General features: G+C 39.8%; 1 long non-coding RNA gene across 2 annotated transcripts in view; it reads right to left on the reverse strand.

The window, feature by feature from the left end:
• Positions 1 to 25436, reverse strand: part of LOC131273428 (uncharacterized) — a 206587-nt gene continuing 181151 nt past the window's right edge. For both annotated transcript variants that reach the window (XR_011645821.1, XR_011645824.1), the window contains one exon: positions 1 to 475. This is a non-coding gene — a long non-coding RNA (uncharacterized lncRNA). The remainder of the gene's footprint in view (positions 476 to 25436) is intronic.

Below are 25436 nucleotides of genomic sequence, written 5' to 3' on the forward strand. Positions count from 1 at the left end.
GAAGGTGAACCAAAAGGGATAGGGTGAAAGGGAGGGACTTCTGAGGAAAGACTGGAGAGATACAGGGAGAAAACCTGCTGTGGTGCCAGTGCTGTAAAGAAAAGTATCATCTCCAAATCTAAAGGAGCAGTTGGCCTACTTGGACTCAAAAATGTTAAAGAGAGGCACCGGAGTAATTTCAAAGAGGGTTTCACTCTGAAGCTGAGAGTTGAATAATTATGTATTTAGATTACTAATCTTATTCGATGGCGCTTTCTATTATGGAATAGAAGATGATGGGTTCTCAGACTTAGTGAACTGCTTTACATCATTACTTCTAGCTTCATTTTTTTTTTTTTTTTTTTTTGCAGGAGCTTCTTTACAGTTCTAAAGAGAGTATGTGTACAACAAACATGTTATTTTAGAAGGTATTTTTTTCCTACCAGGTGCTTTTTTTTTTTCTTCTCTGCACTTCAGGCTTCTAAAATTCCATGTTCTGCAGAGGGAAAAAGAGACAAGGCTGAAGGTAGAAGCTTCCCACCTGATTGTATGTGCTTTCTGAAGAGCCAGCGTTATTTCACAAGGCGCTTTCGACAATCTACGCTGACATCTTCTGGGTTGCTGAATAGTTTGCTTTTAGGTTGACTTAAGAATACCGTCCCCTTAACCAACCATGGCCCTACTGGGAAAATCATTCAGACACCAGGCTTGAAACCGAAAAAGTGACATGAATGGCCTTCTGTGAATGAGGTAAAGGGGGGTGTTGTTAGGAATTACCCAGACTTCCAGGCAGATCTGAGTATACAGACATTGATTAAAACACCAAAGTCCAATTCCACCTACATTTTGGGAAAACATGCTACTCTGCATCCATATGAGCAACTCCTCCCTGTGGGGTACAAGGATTTTTGGTGAAGATTAAATCTCTTGCATAGGGGAGACATGAGCAAAGATTCCTGTAAGATATAATTTTCCAACTAAGAACTATTATGACTGGGATTTGGGGGGTTTAACTGCAAATGCAATCAGCAAGCCTAGTGGCAGCTGCTTCTCTGACAGGCTCTGAGATTTACTGGAATGCCTCAGCTCCCACAAGGGAAGAAATCATTTCCTGTGAATTCCAAGTCTTGCAGGTTACTGAAATGTAGCCATTTCCACCTCTTGCTGAGCACCCTCCCTGGCTATCTCTGCAAGGGCCACATTCCTCTGCTGTGCAGCTATGGACATCCCTGGCCCGTTTCCATGAAGGCACATAGCAGGAGAATCTTGTGCCTGGGTACTGGGCCAAGAACTTTTCACTCTTAGAAAACATATTGGCCTCTAGAATTTCAATGCTATTTGAAAACAGATACTTCAGTTTTTAAGGAGTTCTCTCGTGAAACATACAGCTATGTTATGATTTAAGTTATGCTCTATCACAGGATGGAAAGATAGAACTCTACAAGGGTTAGAAACGGTGGAATTTTTACAAACCTCCCCACATGTGCTTTCATTGCATGGCTATGGAAAGCTTTGACATTCTGAAATGGGACTATTTCAGACATTGTGGTGATGTGGAGTCAGATGGCTCAGTTTTAAATCACAGCCCTACCACTTCTGGCTGCACAAGCCTGGGTAAGTTTCCTAACTTTTCTGAGTTTCAGTTTCCTCATTTGTACAATGGAGAGTCAAAACAAAACAAAACAAACTATTCCTCGGGTTGTTATGAGAATTAAATGATGTAGTGTATATAAGAGGCCTAGTATAGAAGAAGCAGTCAATAAATAATAGACTCCTCTGATGAAAGGTCAAGTGGTTAAAGGACTTGATATCAAAAGAGAGTCTTATGGGAACTGAAATTCATGCTTCCTAACTTGTTCAATGACCTGTTAAACTAAATCACTTCACTACCAACTGGCCCTCTTTCTCTAAAGATTTGTAAAGAGGTTAAATCTCATGTCATGTTACAGTCAGGAGGCTGTATTCTGATTCATATATGTTAACTTGGGAAAGATCAAGTTTATTTCCATTTTTCAAAAAAAGTTTTTATCTGCCAGCATCCCTGTCCTGTCTCTGCACCTTGAGCACTTCAGTCCAGTCCTAAAAGGCTGTTGTTGGCTGTTTAGTTCCCCCACAGAATTCTGTCCTACTCTTCTTCAAGCCCTGCTTGTCCTTCAAAGCCTAGATGAAGATCATATAGTACACCTTTGATTAGGAAGATCCTCCTTGTCCACTCTTCCCTCTGAAACATAGAATTTACAGTCTGTAAACAACAATGTTACAATTAATGGTATTTTATCTTTTTCTTATTGATTCATTACTCATCATTTCTCCTGCTAAATAAGTCCTTTAAGCACAAAGACCATTTCCTCAATTCCCCACCCCCAAATTCCCTAGCCAAATGTTCAATAAAGATTTCTTTTTATTGAATTGATAATTATTAACTGATAATTAATTGATTCAATTTCATCACAGTCAACATTTAGTTTTATTTCAGTTACTAAAACAGTTTCCAAAAATGGGGCTTCAGTCCTGGCAAAATTTTGCCTGGTGCCTATTTTTCTGAGCTCAGCCTTTGGTCTATAGTTCATATCTATTGCCATCTCAGCATCACAAACAATGGAGCACAAGTATGTTTCCAGTTCTCGAACACTGAACTGATGCTTCCTTCAGTTCAGCCCTCACGGGAAGGGCAAGTGACAACCAGACACTTTAGCAAGTGGTTTTTTAAAAATTTATTGAAGTATATCACTCATACATAAACACACATAAACAAAAAGTGTACAGTAGTAGTTGTGAACTTACAAAATAAACATATATAACATCATACAGGACTCTCATAACTTACCCTACCACCAATACCTTGCATTGTTGTTAGACATTTTTAACTAATGATTAAAGAGCACTGCCAAAATAATACTATGAACCAAAGTATTTTCCCCCAACCCACGCTATTATTATTACCTTTATATCATTTATGTATGAGCATACATAAACAATAAGTGTATAGTAAAAGTTGTGAACTTACAAAGCAAACATGCATAATATCACACAAGGGTCCCATACATCAACCCTCTACCAACACCTTACAATGTGGTGAGACGTTTGTTACAAATTATGAAAGAATAGTGTCAAAATCTTACTACTAATTACAGTTCTTATCTTACATTTGGTGTATTTTTCCCCCAACTCATCCTATTATTATTTTTTAAATATGTTTTTTATGACAGAAGATGTAAACTTATAAACCAATTATACACATATGCAGAATTTCCAAACAACACCCCTGTATCAACACACCACACAGTGGTGGAACATTTGTTACAGATAAGATAATATCACCTGATTGTTACCATGTCCATAGTGTACATTTGGCACACATTTTCCATACTGCCCCATTATCAACACAGTACATCTCTGGCATAGATGCAAGAATATCATATTATTACTGCTAACCATAATCCATAGGTCATTCCAGTTGTATTTTTCCCATGCTTCTCCACATTCCTATCACCCTGCAGTAGTGATGTACATTTGTTCTGCCTCACAAAAGACACTCTTGCATCTGTACCATCAACCACAATTTTCATCCATCTCTTGGTTTACTGTACTGTTCAGTTCCAAGATTATTCTCCAGCATTCTGTCAATTGGCATTTACATCCCTAGATTACCATTTTCAGCCACATCCCCATTGATAAACTAGCTGTTACTCACTGTGTGTTACCATCCACTCTATACATTTCCACACTTTTACAGTAAAGCTAATTAAAACTTCTACATACATTAAACCTCAGTAGTCCATCTCAGTTCTCCTCTTATTTCCTTTAAGAATCCACCACCTACCACCAGGTCTTGAAGACATTTTCCCACAATTTCTTCTAGAAGCTTTATGGTTCTTGCTTTTATTTTTAGGTTTTTGATCCATTTTGAGTTAATTTTTGGATAAGGTGTGAGGTAGAGGTCCTCTTTCCTTCTTTTGGCTATGAATATCCAGTTCTTTCAACACCATTTGTTGAATGGACTGTTTTGTCCGAGCTGTGTGAGTTTGACAGGCTAGTCCAAAATTACTTCACCATAAATGTGAGGGTCTGTTTCTGAATCATCAGTTTGGTTCCATTGGTCTATGTGTCTGTCTTTATGCCAGTATCATACTATTTTTACCACTATAGCTAGGTAATATGACTTAAAGTCTGGAGATGAGGGTTCACTTTTCCTTTTTAAGATATTTCTGGCTGTTCAGTATCCCTTACCCTTCCAAATAAATTTGAAAATTGTATTTTCAATTTTTAAAAAAAAAATGCTGGTGGAATTTTTATCAGGATTGCATTGAATCTGTACATCAACTTGAGTAGAATTGACATCTTAATGATATTTAGTCTTCCAATCAGTGAGTGTGGAATGTTCTTCCAGTTATTTAGGCCTTTTTTTATTTCTTTTAACATTGAGTTGCAGTTTTCTGAATACAAGTCTTTATATCATTGGTTAAGTTTATTCCTGACTATTTGAGTTTTATCTGTCTTTTATTTTCACCACTCTTTGATGCTTTTAGTTACATTTATTGATATAATCTTCACTCTAAACCCTCTTCCAGGCCTCTTTCTCCTGTCTTTGATTTTCAGGCTCTAGCACACCCTTCCGTATTTCCTGAAACTCTGGTCTCTTGGTTAGAAATTCTCTCAGTTTCTGTTTATCTGTGAATATTCTAATCTCGCCCTCATTTTTGAAAGACAGTCTTGCTGGATATAAGATTCTTGGCTGGAAGTTTTTCTCTTACAGTATCTTAAATATATCATACCACTGTCTTCTTGCCTCCATGGTTTCTGATGAGAAATCAGCACTTAATCTTATTGGACATGGCTTATATGTTATGCATCGTTTTTCTCTTGCTGCTCACAGAATTCTCTCTTTGTCTTTGAAATTTGACATTCTGATTAGTATGTGTCATGGAGTTGGTCTATTCAGATTTTTTTGGATGGGAGTACACTGTGCTTCTTGGACATGGATATCTATTCATTCAATAGGGTTGTTAAATTTTCTACCATTATTTCTTCAGATATTCCTTCTGCCACTTTTCCCTTCTCTTCTCTTTCTGGGTCACCCATGACACATATGTTTGCATGCCTTTTGCTGTCTTTTAGTTCCCTGAGACCTTGTTCAATATTTTCCATTCTTTCCTTCATCTGTTCTGTTGTATTTTCACTTTCAGAGGCCATTTCTTCAAGCTCACCAATCCTTTCTCCTGCCTCCTCAAATCTGCTATTAAATGATTCCAATGTATTTTTAAATTTTATTCATTGCACCTTTCATTCTCATAAGATCTGCTATTTTTCTATGTATGCTTTCAAATTCTTCTTTGTGCTCAACCAATGTCTTCTTAATATTCTTAATCTCTTTAGCCATCCTATTGAATTCATTAAAGAGAGTGGTTTGATCATATATGATTAGTTGTCTCAACTCCTTTATGTCATCTACAGGCTTATCTTGTTTCTTTAACTGGGCCATAGCTTCCTGTTTCTTGGTGTGGATTGTAATTTTTTGTTGGTGCCTTGGCATCTTGTTTACTAGAGCATTTATTCTGTGTACTTTTTCTCTTTAGTTTTGGGCTTCCTGCCCTTTCTCTCTTGCTGGTTGTGCAGTAGGAGCCAAGGATGTGGTTGGTGCTATAAGCTGCCCTCATCACTCCAGGGACCGATGAAATTTCTCCCAACTTTCTCCTTTGCCAGGGGTAGGAACAGAATCACAACTGTGTGGAATAACCTAAGTTGTGCAGGCCTAGCCTGTAGTTGCGCAGAGAGACTGATGAAGCTTCATGCTCCTTTCTCCCCTACCTGGGGCAGTATGAAGCTGCAGGACTGTGCAGCAATCTATGCAGTGTAGGTTGACTGCAGTTGCCCCAGTCGACTTCTGATTATTCAATCTGTGCCAGCCAAAGGTGCCTGTAGTTACCTGGATACACTAGTGCAGGGCCTGCCAGCCTCCTCTCTGCCAGAGGTGGGGATGAAGCCCAGCCTAGGGCTATAGGCTGATCTGGGTGAAAGAAACCATTTCCTACTGTCACTGTGATTTTCGGTCAGCCTGGCATCCCATTATGCTAGGGCAGAGTCAAAATGGCAGCCCCCAGCCTCTTTCTGACTTGGACAGATTCATACCTTAGCTGTTCCTAGGGTTATACCTTAGCCAGCCAAGTCTACTAATCAATAGCTGAGGTCTGTGGCCAACCAGCTCCTCCTCCCTTGTTTTTAGGAAATGGAGCTTCAAATTCCAGCCACAGAACAGCTCCTGGGGCAACTTGTACTGCCACAGTAGGATAATCACTGGCCTCCATGGCTTGGCTGGTAATTTCCCAGAGAGGCTGGTACAGGTCCCCCCAGCTTCCTTCGTACTGGAGGTGGGACTGGGGCTTATGCTAGAGATGCACTCTGACTTGCATGGAAAGAAGCTGGTCCCTATTGTCACTGTGATTTTCAGTCTGCCCCACTTCCCCACGTGCCAGGTGCAGAGTTAAGATGGCAGCTCCTGGCCTCTTTCTGACTTGGACTGGTTCAAACTTTAGCAGTTCTTAGGATTATACTTTAGTCTACTGAATTTACTCATCAGTAGCTGAAATTGGTGTCCAACTGTCACTTCTTCCCCTATTTTTGGGAAGTGGAGCTTTCAATTCCAGCCTAGGAACAGCTTCCAAGGAGGCTTGTGCCTCCAGTGGAGGATGGGCACTGGCCTCTGGGGCAGGGAGCCAGATACTTATGAATCTTCTCTGCAGATGGGCAGTCTCCTTCCATTCCTTCAAGGATGTTGCAGGATACTCTCTGGTCTTCTGGAGCCCCAAACAGGTGCTTCGGCTAGCTCCAGATAGTTCTTGGTGTTTACTAACTGCCCTGTAGCAGGAGCTGACTCTAGCATGTGGTTTTTATCATTTAAAAAATAAAATAGAAAGAGACAAAGGACAACATGTGACTAAGAGCTCACACAGATGTCTTGTAACTCAGTTTGAAACTATGTAATGCATCTGCAGAATTCTGAGAAATAAGAAGCATAAGTGGTCCAACCCAGAACACAAACCAAACATGGGAAGGGAGCACATTAATGTTGAAGGAAGATGCACTATCATGCATTCTAGGTGGTGAAGAGCATGAGCTAAAATCCAAATGAGAATTATCTAAAATTTCATTATTGAGAGATAATGACAGTTAATATTTTGTATAAATACTTCCAACTTTGTATCTAGGTCAACAGATATATTTTCCATTCTGCAAAAATTGGGATCATGATATTTATTGTAACTATCTCATGCTTGTTTCAATTAATGACTTATGATTACTTTTATATCATTATGTATCCTATAATTTTACTTTTTGTACTTCTAATTGCTTTATAGTATTCGATTGTATGGATTAATAATTTACACTTCTGTCCCCTTTGTGCTATTATAAGCAATCTTGTGACATAAACTTATAGCTAAAAATTGGGGGCATCAGTTATTATTTCCTTTGGAGAAATTCTTAAGAAGAGAATTTCTGGCACCACCAATTATCACTTTCCTGACTCTATTCCAGTCACTGTACCATTTCTCAACTTCCTTGTGCTGGGCATCTTCCATTTCACTCTCCAGATCCACTCCTGCCCTCCTACAGCTAAACTGTGCCTCAAGAGATTGATCCATAAAGATGTTTATTAATCAGATCCCTGACTCTCTTGCAGTTGCTTGAGTAAGAGATTGGAGGAATGAAGAGAGAAGAGTGATGTCCTGGTAATGTTCCCTTGACTCACCCCCCCTCCCCCCACTGGAAGGTTTGCCCTGGGCTAGTTGCATTCTCCACTAAGCATCCAACTCCTGTAAGACAGTGCCCTCTCTGAAGCTCCCTCCCCTTTTCTCTCTTCAGGTTCTAGGAATAGCTTCCTCTTTCCTCCTGTTCATGCCATGCCTACGACAGTTAGAAAGCCCTCTCCTAAGGTGCCGCAGGACAGTGCTCTATCCTTTGTGGTAACTCTACACCCTGTCCAAACCTGAAGAGTCCATTCATTACAATCTCCTCAAATTGCTTAATTCAAGTGTGCCATCTGTTTGCTTCCATGCCTCTGGCTTAGCTATCATCCTCTTCACAACAAATCTCTTTATGTGAGTTGTCATTACTCACTGTTAGTACTTTGTCTCTTCCTTTTTTATCTTGAAAAACTCCAATCACACTTGTATCCCACCACTATTATAAAATACAAAGTGCCCCACAATGCCAAATACAGATCATAGGCTTCAGTCCTAATCTTTCTTGGTCCCAGTGGATTGATCTTTCCTTCTCGAAACATCTTGTCCCTTCACTTCAGGGACATCCTTTGCAGTTCTCTGCCCTCCTTCACTGATTCTCCCTTATCTTCCTAACCTATAGATGTGCCTCAGTATTTGGAGCTCATCTCTTCTCTATTTACACTTAATTTGGGTGATTTCCTTTAGTTCCATGGAAACTATTGTAACTAGACTTTGTCTAGGTTCTTGACCATGCAGCCGAAATGAATTTCAAGAGCAGGCCAGGTGAGTTAGGCCAGTAATTTTTTAAGGTAGGGAGGGAAGAGAAGTGGGAGAAAATAACAGATCATGGATACCAAGTAGAGAAGAAGGGGTTGAAAAGTTATAAAGCAGGATGATTTACAGGCTACAATTTTCCATTATAGATTATAAGTGCCCAGGTTTTACTTGCATGTTGATCCATACAGAGGGAGAAGGCGGCCAGAATCGGGGTCCAAAGCTGAGAGAGTGATTTAGGATTTGCACTTACTTTTTAAACCATTAATTATTCCACCCCTTTGCTAATGACAGAGGAGAAGTCCAGCTCTTTGCTGTTTTGATTGATTACCCCACCCATCAATCCCTTGGGATGGTCCAACGATAAAGTCTTTGGGGAATATCTGTGACTATACCTGGCTTCTGGATGAAACCTTGTTCTGAACGGTAGAATCTTGTGGGGGGGGGGGGTTCCAGCAGCCATCTTGGGGGTATCAAAGTCCATGTGGACTTCTTACCAGGTTCCAGATCCATCTGTTGATTCCTTATCTTACCAGCCAGCTTCACTATCATCTCCATGTAAACTACTCCCAAATGTATATATCTAGCTTGGTCCTCTTCCCTGAACCCCAGACTCATTTATCCCACAGTTTACTCAACACCTCAACTTTCACATATATAAAGTCTCTGTAGTAGCAGAGAGAAGTCGGGTGTATGCAGTATCGAAGGCCAGGATGTGAGAATTCTGAGAAAGAAGTTTTATTTCGACTGGCCAGACTCAGCAGACTCTTGTCCTGATAAAAACCAAGCCCCGAATAGAATTTTTGGGTCTCTTTTATACAGAGGATATAAGAGTGGGGAGTCAAATGGTGCTTGTATGCAAAAGAACTTTTTGTTAGTTTCTTCAAGCGTTTTATCTGAGCATTAGATAGGTTATTTCCTCCAGGTAAGCTTGATTTAATACATATCCCCCACATTCCAGGTAAGCTTGAGTTAACATATATCCCCTACATTCCAGGTAAGCTTTTAGCAAGAACCCTCCTCAAATTCCAGGTAAGCTTGGCACATTTGGCTTGTATCCTCCCTGAATAGCCAAAGCCTATAGAGTTTATACTTCTCAATTGGCTTTCTAGGCATATTTGGATATAAAATAAGTTTGATTTTATGCACAGGCTATATTACCTCTAGTTGTTTACCTGCAAGCTTGTAAATGGCAACTCCATTTTTCTGGTTTCTCAGAACAAAATACTTAGTCATCTTTCTTTCTCCCATACTACATATGCAATCAATCAGGAAAGCCTGTTGACTGTGCCATCAAAAGGTACTCAAATCAAATCTCAACAACTCCTCTCTCCATGGTAATTTCTCAACTAGATTTTAGCAACAGTCTCTGAACTGATCTCCCCATTCTCTATTCACTCTCAAGCCCAACAGATTCTTCTTAAAACAATCAGATTATGTCATTCCATTGTCAAATTCCTCCAAAGGTTTCCCATCTTATTCAGGATAATGCCAATGAACTTTCCAATGACCTGAAAGGACTTAAGTGATCTTGTTCCTGGGTATCTTTCTATTCTTACTTCATTCCACTTTCCTCTCCCAGATTCCCCACCAGCCAAACAGGTTGTCCTTCCTACTCCTTAAACCAAGCATTCTCTCGCCTCCGGCCTTTGCATTTACACTTCCCTTTTCCTGGACTGATCTGGTAGATTGCTTCCCAACTTCCTTTAGGTCTTCAACACCATGCAATTAAAGAGGCTATATATCTGTAGTTACTTCATCATGAAAAGCTCACAACTAACCCCACAGGCAACAGTCCCTTAACCTGCTCTATTTTTCTCTAGCATCAATCACATTTTCTATGTCCATATAGCCTATTTGTCACCAATAGAATTAAGCTAAATGAGAGCAGGTATGTTTGTTCCTTATAGTATCCACAGCACTGGCAAGTAGTAGGCACCTGAGAAGTGTATCTAATGAATAAATAATGAATGAAATTATATGTACATTTTTTTCTTCTTAAAATTTTTTTGTGGAAATTTACAAACATAAACAAATTATGGAAAATAGTTTTAATACATTTGCATTTATCCATAAGTGAAGTTGAACAATTATTAATGCATAGCCAATCTTGTTTCATCTTTCCCACTCGATTCCCCACCCCACATGCCCAACCAGAAAGTTTTTTTTTTAAATTTCTCTCCCCTTCTCTGCCACCCCTCCCCACCGGTTGTCTGTTCTCTGTGTTCATTCGCTGTGTGTTCTTCTGTGTCCACCTGGATTCTTGTCAGTGGCACCTGGAATCTGTGTCTCATTTTGTTGCATCATCTTGCTGCGTCAGCTCTCCATGTGTGTGGCGCCATTCCTGGGCAGGCTGTACTTTTTTCGCGCTGGGTGACTCTCCTTACAGGGCACACTCCTTGCACGTGGGATTCCCCTAAGCAGGGGACACCCTTGCATGAAACAGCACTCCTTGCACCCATCAGCACTGCGCGTGGGCCAGCTCATCACAAGGGTCAGGAGGCCCTGGATTTGAACCTTGGACCTTCCATGTGGTAGGCAGAAACCCTATCCTATCCATTGGGCCAAATATCTACTTCCCTAACTAGAAAAGTTTTAATGCAAATTCCAGATACCATGCAATTTCATCTGTAAATTATATGAGTATCTTTAATAGTCCTCCAGAAATTTATTTGATTTATACTCACAAAGATCAGTGTTTAAAATTCCCATTTCTCCATTCCTTATTCACACTGGTAGATAATGGCCACACAAAAATAATCTTTGCCAATTATATTGGTGAAAAATTTTCTCAATTTGGTCATTTTTGAATGGAAAAAAAAAGAACTGAGTAAAAAAGAGAGCTCTTGAGGTCAGTGATAATGTCTCTTTCTTTCTGTGACTTCCTCACAATTCCAAGACACAAGTAGATAAAAACATTTTAAAATATGTTTTAGAGAACAGATGTAGCTCAGTGGTTGAGTGCCTGCTTCCCAGATACAAGATCCCCAGTTCAATCCCTGGTCCCTCCTAAACTGTGTGTGTATTATTTCTTTCCTTTTCTTTTTTTAAAGTTTGCCTTATATAAGTATGCACAATGACTTGTATAATTATAAGATCAGAACCTTATTATAATAATCTCAGCACATACTATTAAAAGGAACATTGCAATCAACATTTTTTTTTTTAAATCCTTCTTTGATTTTAACAGGATGATCACGGGCCTGGAGTGAACAGAGAAACGACTGAGCAAAACACATTGCATATCCCTAGCCAGTGTTTTCTTTTTTTTTAATTGAGGAAACTCAATAGATGACCTTATTTTTTTAAAAAAAATCTTTCTGGAGACTTCGCTCCGTCTTTGAAGCCATCTTCCAATTCTGGAAGTCGAAAGCCAGTCCAAGGTGCCCCTGGACCTCTCTTGTGCTGTGGGAGTGGAGACAGATTGCATCCTGGCAGTGCTGGGGCTTGTCTGCACTGGGAGGGCTCAGGTTGGCGGTTCTGGCAGTTACACAGAACAGCTCTGTGACTCTCTCTGGAGAAAGCCTTCTGTTCTCATAAGTGTTAACATATTAAGCATCTAGCCGCATGGAAGAGGATGGGGAGGGGTTTGGAAAAGAAAATGTGAAGACAAATGGGATATTTAAAAAGCAGAAAAGAAAATCCAGTGCTCAGAACAGCATTCTTTAACTTAGACTAGCTATAAATTTTCTCTCTTGTTGATTTCCTGCCTTGGAAAGAAACCATTAATGAAAGGGAAAAAAAAAAAAAAAAAGAAAGAAAAGAAAGAAAAAGTACAAGCTGGAAGCTCAACTATGATTTTTTTTTTTTCATGGTAAATCTGGTACCATTCACATCTGTGAAATGTGAAAGGAAGATTTGCAAGTCTCATTTTGTCATTTTACCAAAATCTTGAACAACCTATTTAAAAGACACAAAAATAAAATCTGGGTGGAGGTTGAAGAGGTGTTTTTTCTTGCCTTTCCCCCCTGCTTGCTTTAGCAGAAGAGCTTGAAGCTTCTCAGTCCACAGTTGCATTTAACTCCATTTCTTCCCTGCCAAGAATCTTATGGCTGAGCTTCCACTGAGATCGGGAGTGGGACAAATCTTTTTATAATTTGCTGGAGACCCCACCCAACTAGATTTCCTGCTGGGAAATTCATTCCTTCTCAATGAGGGCTATAACAACAGGTCAATAACTTCTAGACTCCCTGTGGGTGGATGCGGCCCCATTTATCAGTGTTCTAATTTAACCAGAGGGGAGGCTGGAAGTGGACGCCTCCAGGGAGTGAGTCCTCTTCAAGCTGGCACTTTCTGCAGCTCCTTGGGTGCGCTCTTTGTGTTTCCAACCCGTCTTTCCAGGTACCTGTGGCTCCTGACTTCCAAAGTTCTGAGGGGCAGAGTGGGCTTTTCATGAGTGTTCCAGAGGAACCCCTCCCCCCCCCCCCCCCCCAGGAACCCTCTAGAAGTAACTTTATTCAAAGTTCACAGACTAACCTTCCAGAGTACCTGTCCAGAGCTCTAAGGAGCGTATATCTGTACAATACCAAAAGTGACAGGCTGCCATCCTCTAAGCACCCTTCGACTTAGGCAGGAAGGACATTGTTGACAAACTCTGCCTCAGGCAGGAGAGCCATTTCAGCAACTGCACAGTGCATAGGGCCTGTGTTTGCATGAACACATCCTGGAAGGAAAAAAGAAAGAGGAAAGAAAAGGAGAGGGGTAGAGAAGACAGGACAGGAGGAGTCATGAGAGGGAAGAGGGAAGGCAAGGAATTTACCTCTGTTCTCTTTGTGTCGCCCCAGAAAATGAAGATACCAGCTAATGTGAAATTGGGGCTCTACATCTAGTTATCTTCATAGAGGTAGAAGGATTTCAGTAGTACCTCAACTTACACAGCAGTTGTGTCCCTAGAAATCTTTTTCCTTCCTTTAATTTACATAAATTCATATTTCGGATATATTGGAGAATTTCCCCATTTTAAGGATCCATGTCAGGAATTGATTTAAAAAGTGAAAATCCTTTTGAAATGAGAACAATCACCTATTATACATTATTTTGTTTTATTAATGTAGTGTTCTCCTTTTACAAGTTAGATAAAAAACCAGAATAAAAAGTGTTATATTTAAATAAAAACTGTCTCAGAAGTTAAAATAGTTTGCCTCATTCTTTAAAATGGCCTGATGAGGATATAAAATAAGGAATCTGACTCTGCTCCAAAACACAGATAATGAAAGGTGGTATCCTGACTAGAACTTCAGTTTTCTAGTTATCAGTTATTATGTATCAATTTCCATTGACAAAAAGGAAAGAGTTACAGCACTCTCTCATTTAATAAATTATTTGGGAATAAACTCCTTTAATAATAAAGTCTCTATTTTAAAAAGAACTTAAAATACTCTTGAAAAGAACAAAGATATGAATATAAAGCATGGTGTGAGGACCGTGATCTGTTCTTCCATCTGCGTTTCATCTCTTTTCCCCTTTTTGATGTCAATCTTTCTCCCACCTACAGCCATAAACCAGTTCCCTCTGAAGTTCTCTATCACTTTCCTCTCTATTGAAATGAACAATTTAATATTAGGCTATCACACTTGAGAAAACCTTAGTGTAACAGAGTTCCAGAATATCATTCTAAAACAGCAATGGCAAAAACAAAACCAAAAGAAATACTTTTTTATCATTGTATCAGACTAAGATTTTGTCTCCTGTAAAGGAAACTCCAGACATAAGCCAAGAGATGGTGGTAATCAATGTATATGTAATTTTTTTAAAACCATGATGCCACTCTCCATGACATCTTAGTTGTGGGATGGGGGGCAGAATTAGCCCAAGCTAACTCCTCCTGTACCTGTTGGAGCCCCATATTCTGGCAAATGTTTGCTTTTGGGCTGTTCTTCCCTGAGTGCCAGCGTTCTTTCAATCTAGTTACCTCCTATGCAGCTTCTTTCCTCCCACCTCTATAAGACTTGGAGACACATATTGTCTTTTTTTTCTAGGGCTGCATAACAAAGTACCACAAACAGGGTGACTTACAACAACAAAAATTTATTATCTCACAGTTCCAGAGGGTAGAAGTCTGAAAGCAAGATGTCAGAGAGCATGCTCCCTCTGCCACCTATGGGAAAGATCCTGTTCCCATGCCTTGACTTGTGGCGGCAAAACCCCATCTCAGCCTCCTCCATCTTCACGTTGTCTCCCCTCCCCCCTCCCCCCGTGTCTTTCTGTGCCTGTACACAAAAGTTTCCCTTCTTATAAGGACATCTGTCATATTGGACTAGAGCCCACTCTAATCCAGTTTGACCTCATCCTAAATAATCACATCCTCGAAAATCCCATTTCCATATAAGGTCACATTTATGAGACTGGTTAGAACTTGAATATCTTTTTGGGGACACAACACAACCCATAACACATATGTTTTTATATGTGGCTATTTGATTTTGTTTCTAAGGATATTTTAGTCTTACTAAATTCTTATCTCACGAACAATGTTGAACTATAATTGCCATAACTTAAAAACAAGACTCACACAAATGTTGAAAAAACATGAATCAAAAACTTTATTCAATTCATTAATTAATAAGAGAACTAGTAGATAATATAGTTGTTTCAATATGACATTTTGAGGAACTGACTGGGGTTTTTTTATAAACTGACTTTTTATAGGTATTTTGAAATAAAGAGAAAAAAAGGAATATTAGAATAAGATTGTTAGTTTAAATATGAAACTGGATAATGTCCAATAAGACAATAAACCATTGCTTATCTTTTCCACCAGAGAGAAATAACTTGCATTTCTACTGGGAAAAAAACTGCAAACATTTAACTCCACAGTGTCTCGGCACCAATTGATGGTAAAGTCAAACAAGGGCACATTGTCCTACAAAATTAAATAATTTGGGAGTGGGCCTAAAGAATGACATTTAAAGATAATGCCGCTATCCTATGGGTTTTATTTGCAGGTTTTGAATAATTTTTCTTAATGGAATAAATTCCTATCACTCTGTGATTATTGCACTCCCAGTTTATAAAATCTCTGACAATATTTAAGAAGTGTCATTAGGACACATGTTTTTCATTAGTTGAGGTATCAGTACACCATATGTACTTTTTAACAGAATAGAAGAAGGAAACACATTCATCTGAAAATATTTGCCAAAGGACACGTCTGTCATGCCTGGCAGTGGGGTTCACCAGACAGGAGTCCTCAGGGAAGATCACTAAGACTGAAAAGCTGAATGGTCAGGAACCCGGCCTGATAGGGATCACAGCAAACTAAAGGTTGGGAAACTGGTTTAAAAATCAGGATCAAGGAGCATGCAGGGCAGCAAAGTCAGAAAGCAAAGCTTGAGGCTAGGAATAAATCAGATGTCAATAGCCAAGAAGTTAATGAGCCAAGAGGCCTCAAAGGTCAGGACAGATGAGGTAGTCAGATACACAGAGCCAAAGTATTCATTGACTGGATGTAGAAATGTGAGCCTTGACCTCAGACTGTACTTGACACTCCTCCTCTACCAACACCAGAAAGGTTGCTTAACACCACGGCAGAGGGCTCTATCCCAAGGCCAAGGGTTGCCCAGCTGAAGGAACTCTCCCACCTACTCCACTGCTTAGAAACTAGAGATGAAATTTAACAGCAGAAAAATCAAGGCATAGAGGAACAACATCCCCGTCTTCCTAGATCTTAGTCCATTGGCTTACCATCCTCCCCAACTAAATTTCCTGTAGCAAAGAAAACTCAAATGGGGCTACACGCCTCCAGAAATGGATTTCTTATTAATAAATTATTTGCAAGTTTTATTTATTATTTGATCTTATTGACTATCTCCCTGATAGTGAAAGTATACACCTTGCTTTGCAAAAACAAAAATCTAAGCCTCTTTTGCATAGATGATTTGAAAATTAATCAGTGAAATTAATCAGTGTAGGAGCATAATGTGAGGAAAAGATAACTTCTAGAGTGACTATCCAAAACACGACCATTTTTTCTCTGGAATTGCATCCCCATCTCCACACGTAAGCATTGGTCCTGGCTGTAATGTGTTTTTAATCTCTATTCCTACCACTCTGGCAAAGCCCGGTGAATCAGGGGTAAAACTTGACACCTGAGCCAGTCAACATTCCTCTTGAGAATTTGGAATTGGGGGGATTTGTGGATGCTAGTCAGATGTCTCTGCTAGTTGCTCCGATTGATATGCAAACACAGGCACTATTGGAGAATCATCTTTTACCATTCTGTTGTCTAATGTGGTAGCCACTAGCTACATGTGACCATTTACATTTAAGTTTAAATTAATTAAAATAAAAAATTCAGTTCCTTAGTTGCCCTTGCCACATCTGAAGTGCTCAAAAGCCATATGTGGCTAGTGGCCACCATAGTGAAAGGTGCAGATATAAAACTTTTCCATCACTGCAGAAATTTATATTAGACAGCACTGATCTAGCATGTGCTGGGAGAAGCAGAAAAGCCAGTGTGCAGAGAGAGGGAAGGAAGTAGATGTACAGAGAGTAAAAGAACCAAGAGACAAAGAAATGTGAGAGATTAGCTGCCTCTGTTTTCTAGATACTTGTTCTAGTCTCTGGTAAAACAATTTCTGTCCTTTAAACTCCATGGTGTCTGTGTGTATCCCTGTAATACAGTCTCCTTTCATACTTAAACCAGTTCAGAATTTTTTACTCATACCCCAAAAATGTTCAATTAAGACCATCTGAATCATTTTGGTCCCCTCTTTTTTCTTTCTCAAACAAAATGTGGAGCTGAATTACTTGGAAACCTTCTACTATTTCCCCCTCTATTTTCTGTACAGTTGAAAGGCAACACAGCTACAACATGTGCTTTTTACTTCATGTTTTTCTGCAGTGAAATTTTCAAAAATTTAACTGAGCATCTTTAAATTTAAATTTTAAATTCTTAAATAATATTGTGCAGGCTAATTCATTCCACCTGTGGGTAAAGTCTGTGTGGATTAATGTGAGGTCTCAGGTATAGGGTTGGTTGGAAGGTTCCTCTTTTATTTCCTCTATCCAGGTATTTTTTTAAACGGTGCTTCACATGCAAACAGTCAGGACATGCCAAGATGTACCATTATCTCCAGCTTATAACATACAAATTATTTTAGGAAAGAGCACAGAGAACAGCATATGTGTTACTTAAGAACTGTCTCAGAAGGATTTTATTTTCACTTAGTAAATGTCTTTTGCAATAACTTTGGGGAGAGAAAGCTGTGGCCTTGTGCCTGCTGACATAAATTTAGGACTCACAGGCTTGCAAAGCTAGAGGGATCTTAGAGGGATCTTGACCTCCAGCTTGCAGAACACCTTTGATCTTCACCAGCTACTATAGCTGCCTGAGATTATCTCAAATGCTAAATAACGGAGAAAGCATGTTCCCAGCTGTACCAGCTCTGCTACCTGCTATGTGCAATGATCCGTTATAGGCAAGGGGCTGCAGAGAAAAGTGATTAAGTCCTATGGATGGTAGGGAGAGGAATTTATATCAGAAGAAAAAAAAAGTGGTTTTGCCACCGGAAACTTTGTCTGCTATCTAAGGGAGGTAAACTGTCTGTGTTTTGTGTTGATGGGTTTCTGTTTATAAGTTTAGGCTATAGAATACAGAAATGTAAAAGGGAAACAATAGAAATGAGGGGTGGGGATCAGGGTAGTAAGTAGAATATGAATTGAGAAGAGAAAAAAATTACAAGGCTAGACTCTGGGAGGAAAGTTCCAGAGAGAGAAAACAACCAACCAAAATCCAAGAGTGAAGTAGCCCAGAAAACACTCCAACTGTCCAATGTCTCTGACAATGAGACATTGTCTCATTGAGACAATGAGACTGTCCAATGTCTCAGACAAATGTAAAAGTTGGTTCCAGAGGTGCTCAATGTAAATATTCCTTCCAACTTTGCCCCTATGAAATTTTAGTTACATCTGCCCTCCTAAATAGCAAAATCCTTTCTTGTTGCAAGAAAAGAACTAGCTTGATACAGATGGTCTATAAATGGGATTGTGGATGAAAAGGGTAGTCTAGGGATGTAAATGTCACCTGAAAAGTAGCTAGAGAATAATCTAGGTTGGTGAGAATTGTGGTTAGGAGTACAAATACAAGAATGCCCTTCTGTGAACTAGAACAAATATATGTCACTATTGCAAAGTGGTAAGAATGTGGAAACGCATGGGTAAAATACAATTAATATAACCTATGGACTATAATTAACAGCAATACTGTAATATTCTTGCATCAAAGCCAAAGATGTACTATGTTAATAATAGGGGGTTATGGGGAAAATATACCAAATATATGCTATAGACCATAGTTAATGGTAATAATTTGATGATACTATGTTATTATCTGTAACAAATATTCTACAACAATGTGGTGTGTTGGTGGAAGGGTATTGTATAGGAATTCCACAAATGTTCATGATTGTTTCATAAGATCACAACTTCTCTAATAAAAATATATTTTAAAAAAAAAGGAAAGAAGAAATGAACTAGCCTGACACCTTCAGCAGAGGTGGGCCACAGGCCAATCTCTCAGCACTGGGTGCTCTATGTAATTCTACTTCAGTGCATCTTTATTAATAAGATGGTAACTGCAAGTAAGCTCTGTGAAACTATTTAAGTCTAACAGAAATTTATATTTTAACCATCTCATCTCAAGATCATCCTTGTTATTTTTGCTCTAACAAGGTCACATGTTACTCAGACCAAATGTAAAGCCATGAGGAAGGAGCAATAATAAAAACAATAATCACAACCACCACAATAAAAATAGCTTTCATTCACTTATTGTTTGTTCGCCTTTTGGCACTGTGCTTGGTTTGTTCTATCTATCTAATCCCATCCACTATTCACAGTGACCCTAGCTGGTGCTACCGCCATTTTATAGATGATGTGATGGAAGCTAGTTAAGTAACTTGCCTAGGCTTAAACCTGAAATGACAGAAGAGAATTTGCACCTGGGTATACTAATTATGGCTGCAGTAATAAATATATGGAATATTCAAATTGGCGAAATTGGAAAGTTTGATAAATGTGGGAGGACGGTATAAGACACCCATTAACTACTCCTGGCTAGTTTCTGGGAGCCATTAATATTCGTAGCCCAAAGGAACAAAGGAGGAGATGGTTATCAGCAATGTGTGTGGAGAGGACTGTCTTTCAGGAGCTGTGACTTTTGGTCAGGGACACAGCCATCCCATGGGGACTTGTAGAGATGAAGCTGTCAGATTAGTATTCTGACCACATACCCTTCTCTTTCCAGTGGGGCCTCCCATTGATATAATTCAACAGCAAGCTGATGCTTTTTATGAGCAGATTTTTGGAGTTTTTGAGTTTCGCAGCTGGGTCAATGTGTACAGCACAAAGATTGAGAATTCAGAGCCTTAGAAACTATAGAGGTCCATGAGATTACAAAATCATGAAAATCTTAGGGAGGCCTAAAAACTTCTTTAAACTCTGGAATTAGGGGTTTAGACTAACTATATCTGAGGAAGCAGACTTGGCCCAGCGGTTAGGGCGTCCGACTACCACATGGGAGGTCCACGGTTCAAACCCCAGGCCTCCTTGACCCGTGTGCAGCTGGCCCATGCATAGTGCTGATGCGCGCAAGGAGTGCCGTGCCATGCAGGGGCAGGGGTGCCCCCTGCGTAGGGGAGCCCCATGTGCAAGGAGTGTGTCCCATAAGGAGAGCCACCCAGTGCGAAAGAAAGTGCAGCCTGCCCAGGAATGGCACCACACACACAGAGAGCTGACACAACAAGATGATGCAACGAAAAGAAACATAGATTCCCATGCCACTGACAACAATAGAAGCGGACAAAGAAGACACAGCAAACAGACACAGAGAACAGACAACCGGGGTGGGGGGGAAGGAGAGAGAAATAAATAAATAAATCTCTAAAATAAATAAATAAAATACGCCAAATAAAAGTTTTAATATGTCTGAGAACTTAATTTCACATGTTACATCACTCTCAACATTCAAGTAGTGTGGGGTCAGATTTCAATTACAAACACAAAGAAAGGAGATCAGATGTGCATGATATTTAAAAATTGTGGCCAGTTCCATGTCTTCCTGCACTGACAGGAGTGGTGGAGGCTTGATGCAACCCTGGGAGGAAAATCAGTCTCAATACCAAAAGGGAAAGCCAGGGGAAAGGAGATTTTGGTAGGAATGGCAGTGGTCTCAGAAGCTACAACATGAGTATTTCATTTGATATATAGGGAATACTGAACCTAAACTTCAAGGAGGAAATAGCACAGCCTGAATTAAATGTAATAAAACACTATTTTTCAGAACTTGTTCTTCAGGTTTAATCAATCCCCTCTTTCATCATGTCTAGCTCTATGCCAGATATCTCAGGGGATGAGATATATACATAGATACATAAATATATATATAGGATATATATACATATATACATTATAAATGCATAAAACAAGGCTGCTGTCCTCAAGGAATTTACAATGGGGTAGTTTATTAAAAAATAAAAAATAAATACAAAATGAAAAATAAACACTGTACTCTTATCATGTTTAATGTTACAATGTAGTAAACCATGCAATAGACTAAAACAAATTAAAGAAAAAAATAAAAAGAATAATGTTGCAATGAATAATTTTAGGGACTTCATGAAGGAGCAGATAATTAGGTGGCTCCTCGAGAGATGGGAAGTGACACAAACAGGCCTCCACAAATATAACAAAAGTAGAGAAACAGCAAGCCTTTCTGTAGTGGAGAGTCAGGATGGGAGTGGATGGAAATGAGGCTGGATAGGGAAATCTAAGCCAGTTCACAGAAAGATGAAGATTAAGAGGAAAAAGTAAAGAGTCTCCTCCTCTTTACTAATTCCTTTTAGCACATTTCCCTATTCCCAATTCCAGTCTCTCTTGTCCCTAATTCCTCTTTCCTTACTCCTTACTTTAAAAAGAAGTAAAATGTTCCAGAGTCTTAAGTTCCATGAGTTCTCATTCAATGCTCGTGGATTGAATCTTACCTTTACAAAGTGTTCTGATGCAAGTAAAGGAGATGCACTCTGAAAAGGGCTGCATGGCTGGCAGGATCTTCCCAGCTCTTTAGTCAAATGAACATTATAGGATTTATAATGGTCTTTGCAATTCCTGGATTCTTACCTCTTTAATCTGATCAGCCATAATTGGAATTCATAAAGGGAATTTCAGTCATACGAAGGAATTATCATTATAAAAGTCATTTTGACTAGATATTTTGGGAGACTTTTCCAAAAAATGTACAAGGTCACTAATACCCATCTTCAGTTTTACCTGTGAACTCATGAGACTTCCCAGGCATTTTAAAGCCCATATAATTGAAAGGCGTAATGAATTATGAACATCAAGTCTTATTTACTACTTTGCTGTAACTTTCATAATTATATTTGATTTCACAGTCCTCAATATCTAGGATCATTGTTCAATAAGCTCCCCCTCCCCTCTGGTACATTTAGAGTTCAATTTAAGTGCACCCCTCCTCCCTTTAAGGAATAACAAGAATGTTCATGTCTTGTTTTAACAAGTGGATGATCTGCCCCAACTTCAGAGTCAGAACTTCACACTATAAAAAGGAGAGCATTATGTTTAACTTTTTGCCCTGTGAGAAAAGCAGGATATGTCAAGCCTCTACTTAAGTTTTTTCTTTTATCCTTACGAGTCTCTCTCATGAGCTAATTTCTTTCATAGACTATCTAAGCCCCTTAAAGAGCAGCACTGTTCCCTGAGAAACACACTGGCATGCAGTTAATCATTAATTTTGCATGGTCCACATCTGCTGTCTGCTGTACTGTATATTGTTGAGAGACTTCCTCACATTAGTAAAAATGCTGCTGTGTGAGGGTCACTGCTGGATCTTTATCTAACCTATTATCAGCAGTCCAGACAGTCTTCTAGCCTCTTTATAACAGGTCCAAGTTACAGAGTTTGCACAACTAACCCTACACGAATACAGTAGTACTTTTTATGGCAAAACAACAGCTGCAGGAACAGACACTGCCACACACCCTGGCTGAGTATGTGCAGATACTAAAAACAGGTGCACTCCATGGCTGAAACTGTTATGTTGTGTCTTAAAAAAAAAAAAAAGCATGATGCCCATTTCTTCCTCAGATCAAGCTTCATGTAAAGTATGTGTTGGAGGAGCATAAAGAAATTCAGAAACATGGTCAGCTGAAATACCAAGGCTTTAAAAAAGCAATAAAGGTAGAACATAAAATTGCAACAGAGAGATTAGTTTTATTTTATTGCTGGTGGGTATACTACCTTATGAAAATTCATGGAGCCAGCTTTCTGCAAATTCAAATTACTCTTAAAGGGCAAGCAAATTAAAGTATACCATATTCTCTTTTGGGGACTCAGTCTGGGGTTCTAGTTTTATACCACTTGAGGAAGAGTTGAAATTAGGTTTTGTGTGGGTGGAGGAGAGGCAGGTTTGAATATGATCCTGTTCAAATAATGTCTTCCGGCCTCACTCTAGGGTGGTACATGAGGACTGGAAAGAGTGAGCTAGTGCTCCAAGGCCCCGCCGTATGGGCAACGTCTTCTGTGGCCATCCTGCCAGGAAGGCTCAAAAGGGAGTGGTCCAGTAAATGTCAATGTTGTGTAGCTATTTCAACTTTAAAGTAGCTTGCAAAAGTTTACTTGAAAATTAACACTGCAGTCATACAGAAGGGGGAAAGGAATGTGTGTTGTTTCCAGACATAATTGAGATTGAACTCCAACCAATTCAGAAACAAGCGTTACTTTCCGCAGCCCTAGAGAACCCAGCTTCCCTCTGCCAGAAGGGAAGTATTGCAATTGCCATGAACACAAGGTGCTCTGTATGCAGCGTGCGGAGAGAAGCAGCCCTGTCATTCAGGCTGGCCATTCATCTTTGTGTGTCCCTGTGGCCGAGGTAGAGGAGGCCTGTACTCGCCCTCAACCATGAGAGCTGCTTCTGGGGTCTGCACGATTTCCAACACCAGCGGTGTTGGCGGCATGGCTGTCGGAGGAGAGGGTCAGAAGATGGCTTAGAATCTGCTATCTAGTCGGCGATAATGCCAGTCAATCCCCAAGAGCTCTGAGCATTTGCTCGCCTCTGACAGAGCCTGACTTGCCCCAAGATCACACTGAGGTCAACGGCGGCCCATTGAGGAAAACAGCAACAACATTCAAGAGGTATTATCCAGACCCACCAGAACTACTGACTTCTGAAAGCTCTCCTTAGAGGCCTGCCCCGGTTAGAAACAGTCAAAATTTGCAGACCCAGAAAACCAACTTATGTAAATGTTGAACAAAAATAATAATGCTGCTGCTACTTTTTACTATAGAAGTTTTACATTTGGTCTCTTGTGACTAAAATCCCAGGGATGTGAGTGATGATATCGCTGACTCACAAGCGTGCGCAACCCTGGGTTTCTGTTTTCAGCCGAGAGCCAGGTCTTTGATCTGGGTTAAATGAGAGCTAACAAGTGAATGTAGCAGTTCCTTTTTAAAATGTTTGTTAAGGATAAGGACAACATTTTCAAACATTTTTAATGTCATAAATTTTTTGTTAAGCAAAGTTGTGAAAATTTCAAATAAGGCCTTAAAGGATTTGGATTTTTTTTTTCCACCACAACAGCACTGTGAAGTTTTCTTAACCATTCTAGTACAGTAGAATCTGGTAAAATCGGGATGGAATTGGGATTGCACTAGTGATATGGAGAGGGTGGCCACAGTGGCTGCTGATGATTGGGAGAGGGAAGAAGAGATATGGTGTGGGGGCATTTTCAGGATTTGGGGTTGTCCTAGGTGGTACTGCAGGGATGGATGCTGGATGTTGTGTGTCCTGCCATGGCCCACTGGGTGGATTGGGGGAGAGTGTAGACTACAATGTGGACCACTGTCCATGTGGTGCAGTGGTGCTCCAGAATGTATTCGCCAGGTGCAGTGGATGTGCCGCAATGATGGAAGAGGTTGTTGATGTGGGAGGGGTGGGGCATGTGGGTGGGGGGTATATGGAGACCTCATATTTTTTGAATGTAACACTTAAAAGAAAATAAAGAAGAAAAAAAAGTTATACCAATAAAAAAAATTTTAAACATTAAAAAAAAAAGTGAAGAGATATTCATCATCTAACAGTTTGAAAGAAGCCACTACATATTCATCAACTTTTCACAGAGCCAATACAGTACTAACCAATAACCCAAGTAGAAAAGATTCAACAAGAAAAATAGCTATATTAGAAAGACCTCAACACTTTAGAAAAAGAATAAAACACTTTTAATTTCTCCCCTTTAGTCCCTAAAACAACATCATACAGTCCGGATCTACCTACATAGTCCTACAGCAGCTTCTAGAATATTTGCCAGGAGTGAAAAAATAAAATGGCACTGGCCAGTACAGTCTTTGGATATTTAAGAAGAGGAAAGGAAGAAAGTCAGTTCTCAGAATAAATTAGTCAGTTTCAGTCTCATGAGCAGGATCTTTGGATTCTTTGTTTTTCCGTACTTCTTCAATATAGTTATTCTTTTCTCGCAAGCACTCCAGTTTAGCAGCATTTGTGCCTCTCAGTTCTCGGTTTCCATTTGGTGGGTCAATTTCTCTTCCACTATTTTACTGAAGTTGTTGTTTTCTTCTATTGCTTTCTGAAGCACTTCGTTCTCATGCTCTTGTTTCTCTGCAAGCTGCTTCAAGACCTCAGCTTCATGGGGTTTGCATCTTTCTCCTGCAACTTCTAACTTCTTTTGAATTTCCTCCAGGGAAAGATTCTTCTTTGTAGGGAAAAGGGGCTATTCTGGGATAGATTCTTTTGACCTAGGGTTGATTATCAGCTCAAAGGCCTGGCCTGAGGTACGCTCCTCCAGTTCTTTCACGTGGATATCAGAAGCAGCCCTGGTGAATGGAAGACAAGAGACTGGCAGTGTTTTCCACAATCCACTGGTAGGGAAAGCCCTGCTTCATCCAAGCCACCTGGGCACACTTAGCACCAACAGACCCAGGTGCTAG

Source organism: Dasypus novemcinctus, chromosome 15 (assembly GCF_030445035.2).
Source record: "Dasypus novemcinctus isolate mDasNov1 chromosome 15, mDasNov1.1.hap2, whole genome shotgun sequence".
NCBI classification, from domain to species: Eukaryota; Metazoa; Chordata; class Mammalia; order Cingulata; family Dasypodidae; genus Dasypus; species Dasypus novemcinctus.